The 12085-nt window shown below is 34.9% G+C and overlaps 1 protein-coding gene across 6 annotated transcripts in view; it reads right to left on the bottom strand.

The window, feature by feature from the left end:
* Positions 1-12085, bottom strand: part of tup (LIM1_Isl and LIM2_Isl domain-containing protein tup) — a 194652-nt gene that overhangs the window by 33730 nt on the left and 148837 nt on the right. The gene's annotated exons all lie outside the window — the stretch shown is intronic.

Raw genomic sequence — 12085 nt, 5'->3', positions numbered from 1 at the left:
GATATATCGATAAATTAAAAAAAAAACATATAACATATATATATATATAATATAGGATTTTATAAAAATAATATATATATATTACATTTTTACTATGAATCTATAAAGAATTACACAGAATTTATCTGAATTAGTTCCAACACCAGTTAGATTTTATGATATAATAAATAGATAAAATGATATTGAAAATAATTTTGTTTACAGATTGTTTACAGACGCGTTTGAGAGGGTGATTGATTCCCTCAACCCAATACTCTTGGAGGGTAATGGATGGCAATGCTGTAGTCAATGAAGTTCTAACTGAGGCTCGGCTATTGCTGTTACCCTCCTGCCATGATCAGAGCTTTAATAGCTCAATGACACCTTATCCATACACTGTCCTCTACAGATAACGGGGAAGATGAAAAGCATTCTTGCTTCGCCCCTTTAAGCCAGTCCTTATAAGGACTATAAGGAATTTTGTTTACAAATGAATAGAAATAGCAGAAATAAAAAGTCCTTCTTAGGCCTTCCAGGGTACCAAATGGCAATGCTTGAACCAAGGAAGTTAACTGAGGTTCGGCTGTTGCTGTTATCCTGGCTGATGAGTTTTTGAGTTCGCTCTCTTAAGGTTTTTGCCTTAAGGGAGCACTTTGAGTCTCCGGGGAAGGTGTTCTCCTGCACGGCCCGCTGAGGGGTTCTTGTCGGTGAATTATTTTCCTTGGAATTTGAGCGGTTCTGCTCAGTGGTCGGGGAGCGAGCCCGTCACTGAGTGGAACCAACGCTGAGATATGGACGGTCTTTCGCCCACTATGGAGTGGCCTAGAGATCGTCCGATTTTTTGAGATTTTACCCTTTACTTACTAATCAGGCCTTCCAGGGTAACAAATGGCAATGCTGTAGCCAATGAAGTTTTAACTGAGGCTCGGCTATTGCCGTTACCCAGCCATGACTAGAGATTTTTAGCTCAATAACACTCCATCCACACAGATTTACTTCATTCAGATGACGGGATAAAGAGTCAAGGACTCAGTCCATCGCCCAGTTCTTATAAGAACTATAAGAATTTTGTTTACTCCCAGAGACAAAGAACGTACGTATGTAACATTGTAGATAAAACTATTAACAAATAATGCACCAATCTAAATTCCATGCAGTAAATTTTAATCCGATATCAATGAAAAAATAAAAATAAAAAAATCATTCCGACAAAAGAGAGAGAGAAAGAAAAGAAAACTCTTGTTGCGCATAAAATATTACTTAACCTTTTTATAAAGAAAACAATACTCAGGATCAGTGGCGGCTCGTGGCTTGAAATCGTGGGGATGCTGCAACTTTCGAAATATACATACATACTATAAGTACAGCGTATACGTGTTTGGATAAAATATCAAAATTATGGTAAAAATTTAAAAAAAAATTAAACATGAAAAAATATTATTAATTATCGATAAAATTATACACTTTAGTATAATTCAGAATTACTTAAAATAAAATCCATTCTTTTAATTGTAATTAAAGGAATGGATTTAGAATTTTTAGACATTACAATTAAATCCTTTAATTGCAATGTCCAAATATTTAAAGAGACGGAGTAAACACGATAAGCACTACGAACACTCTACTACTGGCGCAAACTGCATATAAACAACAATGGAAATGCGCGACGGACAGTGTCGCATTACGCTAATAGCGCGCATCTCACAATGACGTGCATATGCTTGTTCGAGTAGCAATATGACACTGTGGTAAACACAGTGCTGCTAGCGTCCTTTGCCCTCCTAAGTGCTATAAGATGGATTTTTAATATTTTTTATACAAAGTAAGAGAATTGTATAGGATTGTTGATGATAAAATTAAATATTACAAAGAAATATAAATAAATTAAGAAATATATTTATGTATCGGGAAAAAATTGGGGATGCTGCAGTTCCGCAGTGCCTCTGCACGAGTCCTCCCCTGCTCAGGATACTGACATGTTCCAGCTCTATTTTATTTATAACTTAGTTAAATTCGTCTAACCATCCATAGCTTCACTAATCGTATATCTCTTGCCATCAAGTGCCTAGTCATACGAGGAATATCTAAAAGAATTTATTGCGATGAATGATTTTAAAGCATTTATTTAGACAACTGAACATCAACATTTCCTAATGCAACGAAAACAGTCCCTTACAACGCAGTTAAAAATAACTGGCAGTAGAGAAGGGACATCTGATTGATTTCAAGATCATGTCAGAAACGTATCATCCTTCACGATTCCGATTTCCAAATTTCTTTTGTTTCGGGGATTCTTTGTAGCACAGTCCTTTATAAAGGGAAGTTTCTTTAAGTTTTCTTTTTTTTTTTTTTTCCCTGTATGAAGGTGAGTTAGCAGTTCTAATACGGGAACAAATAATAAACGCAATATGCTATCCCAGCCTTAGTTGCTTCAGCTGTAATTCAAGCAAAAGAAAAATAACAACTTTATTTTGGAAGAATAGGGCTGATAGTTAATAGAATTCATCCTAGTTTAGGCACAATTCCAAAAATCCGATATCCTCTACTGCCTTACTGAAATTGACAGTAAGCTAGTAACGGATAGCACTAAACTATAATTAACACTACATAATAATACTAATTCAAACACGTACTATCTTCATATTTTTTTGTAACTTTCAAAAATATAATGGCATTCTGGAATTTGTATATACGGAACAGGATACTATAGGGTGTCCCAAAATTCACACAAGATTTAAATTTAGCGCCATTTGTGCGGTATAGTGTTGCCAACGAGAAAAAAAAAGACAGCGTGACAGCTGACAGTTCAGGGTTATTAAAAATGGAGCGCACACAGCGAAGAGAGTTCGTTGAATGGATTATGGAACAACAACAAGTGGATGCTTATTTTTCGAACAAAATCATCTTCAGCGATGAGGCTCATTTTCATCTTGATGGCTTCGTTAATCGACAAAATTGTCGCATTTGGGGTTCAGAAAATCCACGAGTGATTGTTGAGAAACAAATGCATCCACAACGTGTCACTGTTTGGTGCGGATTTTGGGCTGGAGGCATCATCGGTCCATTCTTCTTCGAAAATGCGGCTGGTAAGGCAATAACAGTTAATGGTGCTCGCTATCGCGACATGATAATCCAGTTTTTTGTGCCTAAATTGCAAGATATGGATGTGGACGACATGTGGGTTCAACAAGACGGTGCCACATGCCATACAGCCCGAGAAACAATTCGATTACTGCATGAGTCATTTCCTGGTCGTGTAATTTCCCGTTTTGGTGATCAGAATTGTCGGCCCAGATCATGTGACTTAACGCCGTTGGACTGTTTTCTTTGGGGTTTTTTGAAGTCTAAAGTTTATGCCAACAAGCCCACGACCACCCACACCTTGAAAGAGGAAATTGAACGCTGTATCAACGAAATTCAGCCACATTTATGCAAAACGGTCATGGAAAATTTCGACAAAAGAGTGCGTATGTGCCAGCAAAGCCGTGGAGGCCATTTACCCGATATGCTATTCCATGCATAACCCTATACTGTATACTTTATGAATCAATAAGAAATTACAATTTTTAATTAAAAACCTGTGTTTTCTATCAAAATTACTTCTTGCGTGAATTTTGGGACACTCTGTAGAAGCAGAGTGTAACAAGCAGTTCTTTGTATGGTAAAAATATATTATTATATTTTTCTTTGTAAACATTCAGTTTAAATCCAGTCACGAAGAAAAACAGACTGCAAAACACTCCATTGTATTTGTATTCATTTTAAAATTCCAGTTTCTTTCACTAATTTCTCGTCAGTCTAATTTTACATTCCCTTAACTTAATAGTGTCTGTTGAATATCGTTAATATTGTGAAGATTGCGCTTTTATCGTCAAGAAACTAATTATCCGTTTTAATCCTAGAACGTGTCTGCCTTCGTTGGCACCCAAATGGGGTCGGTTTAGAAGGATAAATTTACTGGAAAACGGGTGACAGTCACATGACTTCAGTTCATCTTTTCGTTCGGACATTAGGCAAGAGATCCGACAGTGACGGCGAAAGGATGCTACTGTGCCAACCCTTCCATTAAAGTACTTGTCATCAACACGAAGAGGGCAACGCCCCAAGAAACGGAACTGCCTCCATCGGGCTGCGTCCATTAGTCTTTCTCTCCTTTGTAATGACTGTAGGAAACATTTCGTCAGTTAATTATGTGTCAACTCAATGTAGTCTGGTGAATGTACAATAGTAAGAAGATGCGGTTTCTCTGTGTCTATGTGCGGAGCACGGGTTCGTATGTGGAACCATGCTCCTCTTTTTTTTTTTTTTACTCTCTCCTTTGAGAAGTTTCTTCTACAAAGTACACGCAAAGGGGCAGTTAAAAATGAAGCCAAAATTAGTCATTTCCATACGAACACATTAATATTAGAGTCGTAAGTTAAGGTTTAAAAAAAAATACTGCAAGACAAAGTAATGGCTACGCTAGTCGGTGGGATAATTTAATAACAAGCTCATCATGGCATAAAAAAAAAAAGTCCCAGCATGCGACTTCATTAGACAAGCCTTTCTTTCGGAGTTGACGACTTCAAGAAATTCGTTAAGAATTCATTAAAGATTATGCCAAACATAAATGTATGTTGCCATGGATGCAATTTTTCTCATCTTCTTTGTGATTTATACGTAAGTTAGTCGCTTAATTTAGTGATTTTTTTTCTCTCTCCCCCTATATGTACATTATGTACTTTTGGTGCAAGCTAATTAGCAGTGATTTGTTAACATGGCTTGCTCATTTAGTACGGTTGTTACTGTCTTTAAGAGAGGGGGAAGAGGCTGCTGGACGCTGGGTTAATTACTTATTTTCTACTCTTTTCGACAAGGGGATGGAAAGAAATTAGAAAAAAGACTTCTTCGCGGTTATGCGAATGAAAAATTTTTATGTTAATCAAAAAACCGATAAGACAGAAATAATGTTCTCTTTTGTTTGTCTTTCAAAGAAGTTTTTTTTTGCGTTTTATTTTCCCTCTGCGCAACCTTATTAGTTATAATTGCTTATTACCAGTTAATTTTAACTTAACACGAAAACTAAGAACACTCATCACAGTCAAAGCATGCTTGGAAGAAGATGGGAGTTGGAAAATAATTTCTCTGTTTAGTGCACGTTTGTTTCGAGCTGTCTCGAGCTGTGTACATCATCAGAAAATCACCACCGAACAACACCCTCTATGCCTGAAGACAAAGTATCGTGTAATATAAAAAGTTTCCTATAACATGCATTAAAAAAAATCTACGCACAAATATTTCTAGATTTTAAGTCGAATAAAGTCTTTCAATATTTCAATATAAAGTCTTTCAATAAATCCCTTCAATTTTCTTTACCACTTCAGTTGTAGTAGTAAAAATAGCAGTACATCGAAATGCAAATGAACAGTCCCTTTTCAGGAGAATTTTATAACACAAGATAACAAAAAATTAGTCTGGTTTTAATTTGCTGAGTATTGAGCAAGACTATCCCATTTTATTATCTTTAGAGTGACTTCCAAAGAAGGTATTGTAATCCAGTATGCAAATTCAGTGAAATGTTCAACTATTGCTTCATAAAAAGTACCAGAAAGAACCATCGTAATCGATATTAATCCATGATTGGTGTAAGCAGTTTAAGAGACTCAAGATGCATTTTTAAAGTATCAATTCGACGCAATTCTCCGGGATTGCCGAGAATTCCGTCGGTCCACTTGAAAGGTCTACGATCTGTTGTTCCTAAGCAGATTTAACTGGCCTTCTTCTTATTATCATAAGCGTGTATATTATCAGTGTGCTGAGGAGGAAAACATGAGACTCAAGGAGATGCCATATGGTTGTCCTGGCCGAGGAGATTACCAGAATTAACACTATGCGGCCTCTTTCTGTAGGGCTAGGCGTGGATGATATGCATGTACCACCAAAGTTATAAAGACAGTGAAATGAAGTGTAGGGATCAGTGGGACAGTGTTGTCAATTATCAAAGACAAGCTAAGAAAAGTCTGCGTATCAAGATTTGTTTAGTGGAACTTATATTGCAGATCTGATATAAAAAAATATAAAAGAACTTCTCTGTTTGATAGCTTTTATTACATTTTTGATGCACGTATGATTTTGTTCCCCCCCCCCCAAAAGAAATAATGCTCTCTAAATTATCCTGTACTTAAAAACTCTTCCAGCAAGTTAATAAATCTTTCTTGTATGACACATGAAAATTATGGTTATCTAGCAGGACATCATTTTTTTTTTCGCCATCGCTACAAAAAAAAAAAAAAAAAAAAAAAAAAAAAACTCTCATTTTTGCCTGTTATAATCTTCCGATATATATGTTTCTTTTTATTTAACCGGTAGTACTTTTAATTTACTAATTTACTTATAGCTATTAATATTTGCTTATTTTGTTCCCCAGTGCATGCACTAAAAAAATAAAGTTACACGATTTTTGATTATCTAGAATTTTATTGGAGATTAAGATTCTCATTCTAGCTTGGTTCGCAGAATGGTTAATGAAGTTAGTGAAATTATGTAATAGTCTTAAAATGCTGTTCCTTTAAATTCTACTTAAAAACTTATTTGAATGAATTACATTATTTATATACTCTCGGCTATTGCTCCAGTTTAAATACAACTCTCGAAAAGCTAATGCTAATTCAATCTTCACTTTTTTTATCATTCTCTTACACATTAAATTATTTCTTGTTTTGCTGACAGAGGGATATCAAAGGGAATTCAACAAATTGAAACAGACATTCCCCATAACATAAAAAAAAAAAAAAAATAGATATCATAACGGTGAATGTAATGATAAACTGTTTTCAAAAGTTTAATAAACAATCAACCTGCTAAGGGAATACATTCTGATTCTTTGATTACTGAAAGTAAGAGAATATAAACTCTGGGAAAGCTTTAAAAATTAGAACACGTGGATTTGGAATAATTGTATCCTGAAGCTATTAATGACATGCTGCTCCAGGTGCTCCATAAAGTAGTTAATGAGTCATGTTTTAGTAGATTGCTCTAGAATTTCTTAAGGTTGATTAAGGAAGTTGGAAAATGGTAGTAAGAGAGCAAATGCAAATAAGTAGAGACTTTTAAAACATTTATAAAATGGCACCATAATTTTCAAAGTATGTTAATAGGCCAATTACAGCAGTCGGTGTTGCAAAAGCAGAACGAATATTCTGCACTTTTCAAATCTTCATGATGGAAAATCCCAAGATATATTAATTTAAAAATAAGAATTTAAAAAAAATAATAATAAAGCAGGATACTTCATTAGAACCGTCTTTCTTAAGGTTAAGTATGGTGTCATTCTAGTATAAATAATGAATTAAAGATGAAATTTCAATTATCACAATCAACCGATATAATGTTATTCAAAAGATAATTTAAAACGTTTCTTTATTTACATTTTTCATGATAATGTGACCATGCTCGTCTATCTGATGTGTTTTAACATCGTTGAAAGGGGCATGATCTTCCAAAACACACAATTTGTGTGTGTGTGTGTGTGTGTGTGTGTGTGTGTGTGTGTGTGTGTGTGTGTGTGTGTGTGTGTGTGTGTGTGTGTGTGTGGCAGAGTTCGAATCAGAAAACTAAAACCGACTCGACTGCCATGCTTCAAACTCTGTCTATGCCGTTTTCTGGGTTTCTGGAAAGACCTCTATAATAACCTATAGAATTTCCGTTGATATTCTTCTCCATTCTTCATATGAGTGTGCGTGTGTATGACATCGTAGCAGCTTTTGAATATTTTAACTTCTAACAACACAATGAAATTGTTAAGACGCAAGAATTCTAACAAAAGTTAGCGAAACATTCCATCAGTTTAAAGTTCTATGAGATCAACCACTGTATTGCCAAAGTGTGTCGCTACTTCTTTCTTTAGCTTGTTAGAAAAGCGAATGTCCACTTTCTATTATATTCAGAATAATACTTGGGAATTAGAATTTGTATGTTTCGAACAGCACATTCGCTCACCTCCTCATTTTTCCGTACCTCATGCAGTAAATTAGTGAAAATGACCTTTGAAATATTTTAAGACAAATATTGCCTTTTCGTCATTAACAGCAGTAATAAAAGATTATTTCAATGTTAATAAAGCATACCGAGATAGCTACTGACTAACTATCGTTGTGACTAACCTGCTATTTTCGGTACTTCAGATGAGAATTGATGATATTTAATCAAATACCATTAATTAAAATCAAACAATGACGAGCTTCTGCTTGATGACGTAACATTCCACGCCGGCTAACGTTCTGTTAGTTCAACAAAGCCATGAATACCTGTTATAGGATTGGAACGCTTTCATTCATAGAACAATAGAGAATATGCTAATGAACTCACATCAAAGTTAAAATGGATCTTAGTGGAATTTAATTCATTCAATAATTAATTTTAGACTAGCCGACATAGAGCACAAAATATATTTTGATAATTCCGCTCAAATAGTGTGTATAGTATCAATTTATTAAGACATCTAGTTTATTAAAAATGTGATATCGTGAATGTATAGCTATCTTGGCCGCAGAATATTCTTGTGTAACTGCAGTTTAAGTATAAGATAAAGAAACTTATTTGGATCAACTAAAAAATAAAGCACGCAGTTTCTGAATAAAATAATATATTTGGAATTTAAGTTCTGATTATTATTTATTAAATTTAGTTTTACGGTGACACCACTATATATCATTGTACGTGGTTAGACCTTGTCTAGAGCGTCATGTATAACCTTTTGAATTCCCAAAACCCTCCCCACGAACATTAAAAATATAACTGTAATAAAAAAAAAGTTTTAAACAAATGAGTATAACAATGAAAAAAAAAAAACTGTTCATTTATTTAGCTGTATAGCAACAGTTCTCTCTAAAGGAAATGACGTCATTAGAAATCTAAAAATGAATTTTTTTCTCTCATGTATAATTGCATTCAAATTTTGGAAGGATAGAAGCCTTTGTTTGGCCAGATATAAAATAAACGAAATTATTGCTAGTTCACAGGAATGCTAAACTAAAGAGCAAGTGGGACAACCTCATTAGTTTAAAACAACCAGCGAACATTACGTTCTAATAGATCTAAACTACCATTATTCTAGCGAAATAGTTTTAAATATTTGGATTGAGTTCCTTCTTTCCTGAATTTGGCTCACACCTAATTCAGGTGGACGAAAAACCTCCACCTACGTATGAGACTGGCTAACTGGATGCTCTAGATTGAATTACGTCTAAAAAAAAAAAAAAAAGGACCGTCTTAAGATATTTTAACTTTGAAGAAAGGTCTTCAAAACTTGTCCCCCTTCACAATGTAAGCATATAAAATACTGTATATGCAGATACCTGAGAGCTGTGTGTAATGAAATTCAATAATTTGCCAGCTTGGTTGGACGAGTAGATTGAGTACTCCCTCACCAACTAATAGGCTATGAATTGCGATGGATGTTTATGAATGTCTTAAGATGGTGGACGGTCATTGCCTAGTGTGAGAGATCTGAAATCCAGCTCAGAGATCTGAAATGGATTGAAAAAGTTCCATGATTGGTCTCCAAAGTAAGTTCTAGTCCAAAACTTATATGGGATTAAACTGCATCAATTTGAATAAATGCCTTTGTATATAAAATGGCAATCAATTATAATTTTATCCACCAAACGTATTGTATGTCCATGCCATTAGCATGCAGTTTAAGAATTCTAAATTTTAAAATCCGGAAATAATACTGTTTTTCAAGATTTCGATTCCTTTGTAGGTTAATTAGACAACTCAGTAAAATAGGCTGCGATGTGTTCTAGAAATCAAAATTGTAAAGAATAACTTTTAAGGAATTCATTCATTTTTTTTATATTTTATGGTATTTTTTTGTATTCACGTTCGTTTTTTAACCTACAGAAACTGATTTAGTTTACAAATTTAAACACGAAACAACACTGACTACAATCAAATAAAATATTTCATAGCTTTCGCGTTACACAGTTCTGCTTGTATTAGCTAGTAGAACTTTGAATAAATATAGCTAATATTTTCAACCCGGATTTAACTTTGTTATTTAAATTTGATTGCATTTTTAAATATAGGAACTGTGGTGCTAAAAATGCCTTTCGGCTACTTCAATGTGTTCCACCTCTGCAAAGTTCCGCCTCTTTTTCTATGCCTGTGGTTTCATCAGAAAAAAATCCCCACAAACAACAATATGCGAAAATAAAATAAATAAAAAAAAAAACAATTCCAAATTAGATCTTTCCGTAAAATATCTTCCAAAGTGTGCAGGGAATGTAAGGTCATTTATTCAGACAACGTACTTATCTTAGTGCTTTTATAAGTTTAAAAATATATATATTGAGTCACTTTGCAACCTAAATTTACGCATTCCGGCCTAGCTTAAATTATCATTGTATCAAGGCGAAAAGAACAAAAAAATAAATAAATAAAAAATTCCCTTCCGTGTACATCCATTTAGGTCTGATCCGACCTTAAGCTTCCGAACTCACGCCATGAACCACCGCTAAATAAGCTTATAGACCTATTAACTGATCAATAAGCGTATGGCTTAATAGAGCGTCGATCCTGTACCCAGCACGCCTGTCCATTACCCGCCATCGACGTTGATGTATCCTGGGGCATTAAGTCGCATTTTTAAGTAGCTCTGTGCTTACTACCGTCTATCCATGTGTGTGTGTGTGTGTGTGTGTGTGTGTGTGGCTGGCTAGCTAGCTGCTCGACCAACACCGTCAATATGCCCACTTTCGCCACGGGTGAAAAGAGCGAGCGAGCGAGCGAGCGCGCGCGCGCTAGCGTCTCTAGCTAAAGCCACTTGGAAGTGCTGCCGCACACAAATGGAAGGAGCGCTACTGTGGGGAACGCACACAGGGAGAGAGAGAGACAGAGAGAGAGAGAATAGACTAACCATCGCTAGGCATAGTTAATGGCCGTGTTCACTGGCGTCGGCTGTCTGATGATTTATGGAATTAGAGTAATATTTAATCCAGCCAGAAAGGCATTATTGTCAGAGGGAAAACTTTAGTCACTGTCATTCGAACAGTTCGCGCCACCATCCCCAAGAATCACACAGAGATGGAGGGGATAAGATTAATATGTTAAGACACCGAATCGAAAGGATCACAATTAATCAAGAAGGTTTCAGTTTTTTTGTTTAAGAACCTAATAATAAATGGACATCGTATTGTAATTCTGACTATCACAGCAACGTTTGATACAGAATAAAATTTACAGATTAAAAGGTATACAATTCACGCTTATTAAGTTTCAAATTTACCTCTCCTAATTTAAAAAAAAAAAAAAAAATGGTACTTTTTTTAAATTCATAGTCTATCCAGAATTTGACCAGCTTTACACTGCAACCAAACCACTGCAAGATTTGGCATTTTTTTATGAGATGTGTAAAAAGATAACTTCACGCTAAACCCGACGTTGAAATGACTTAAAAGGGAAACCGTCAGAAGTATAAATGGAAAAGAATAGAGAAGCAACCCCCTTCCCCTTTTTAAACTACAATGTTAAAGACACAGTGAACTAACAAATTATCAGTATGCTGTTAATCAAAAACAAATCACGGAGATGGAGCCAGTCGAAGAACTCATTATTAAGATCAAATGGAATGATGGCGTCATCATTCGCAATGTTTGGAAGGCTATCATCAATATTCGTAAAATCTTGAACTTGGAAAGAGGTAAAGCAAACAGATTACTTAAATACACATTTCGGTAGGAAAAAAAAACAAAAAAACTTGAAATTACTACAGGACTTAACAAAATCGAGCTTTAGACACAGCTTGCTATCTCAACGCTATGTCAAGGTAATATTCTATCATTAAAATGTTTTTTTTTTTTTTTTTTTTTTTCGCTGTATTTTTCCCAGTGCTGACGAACCTGTTAAAAAGGGTCAATAAATGTACTGGTAAGCCTTACGAAATGAAATGACTTTTTTTACCTCAATATTTTCCATTTATTTTCGCAGTTTTTTTTATAATTAAAGCGAGGTACAATCGCATTCCTTCTCCTATGTCCATTGAATTAAAATTAACAATAGGCTTATCCTATATTGTGCAGCTACCTTTTAGCACCAAATGTTGCCTTCCAGGCATTTGTAGAATCAC

This window comes from Typopeltis vanoorti, chromosome 16 (assembly GCF_054136105.1).
Source record: "Typopeltis vanoorti isolate ZY-2024b chromosome 16, IOZ_Tvanoo_1.0, whole genome shotgun sequence".
Lineage (NCBI taxonomy): Eukaryota > Metazoa > Arthropoda > Arachnida > Uropygi > Thelyphonidae > Typopeltis > Typopeltis vanoorti.
This window is presented reverse-complemented; position numbering and strand designations above follow the sequence as displayed.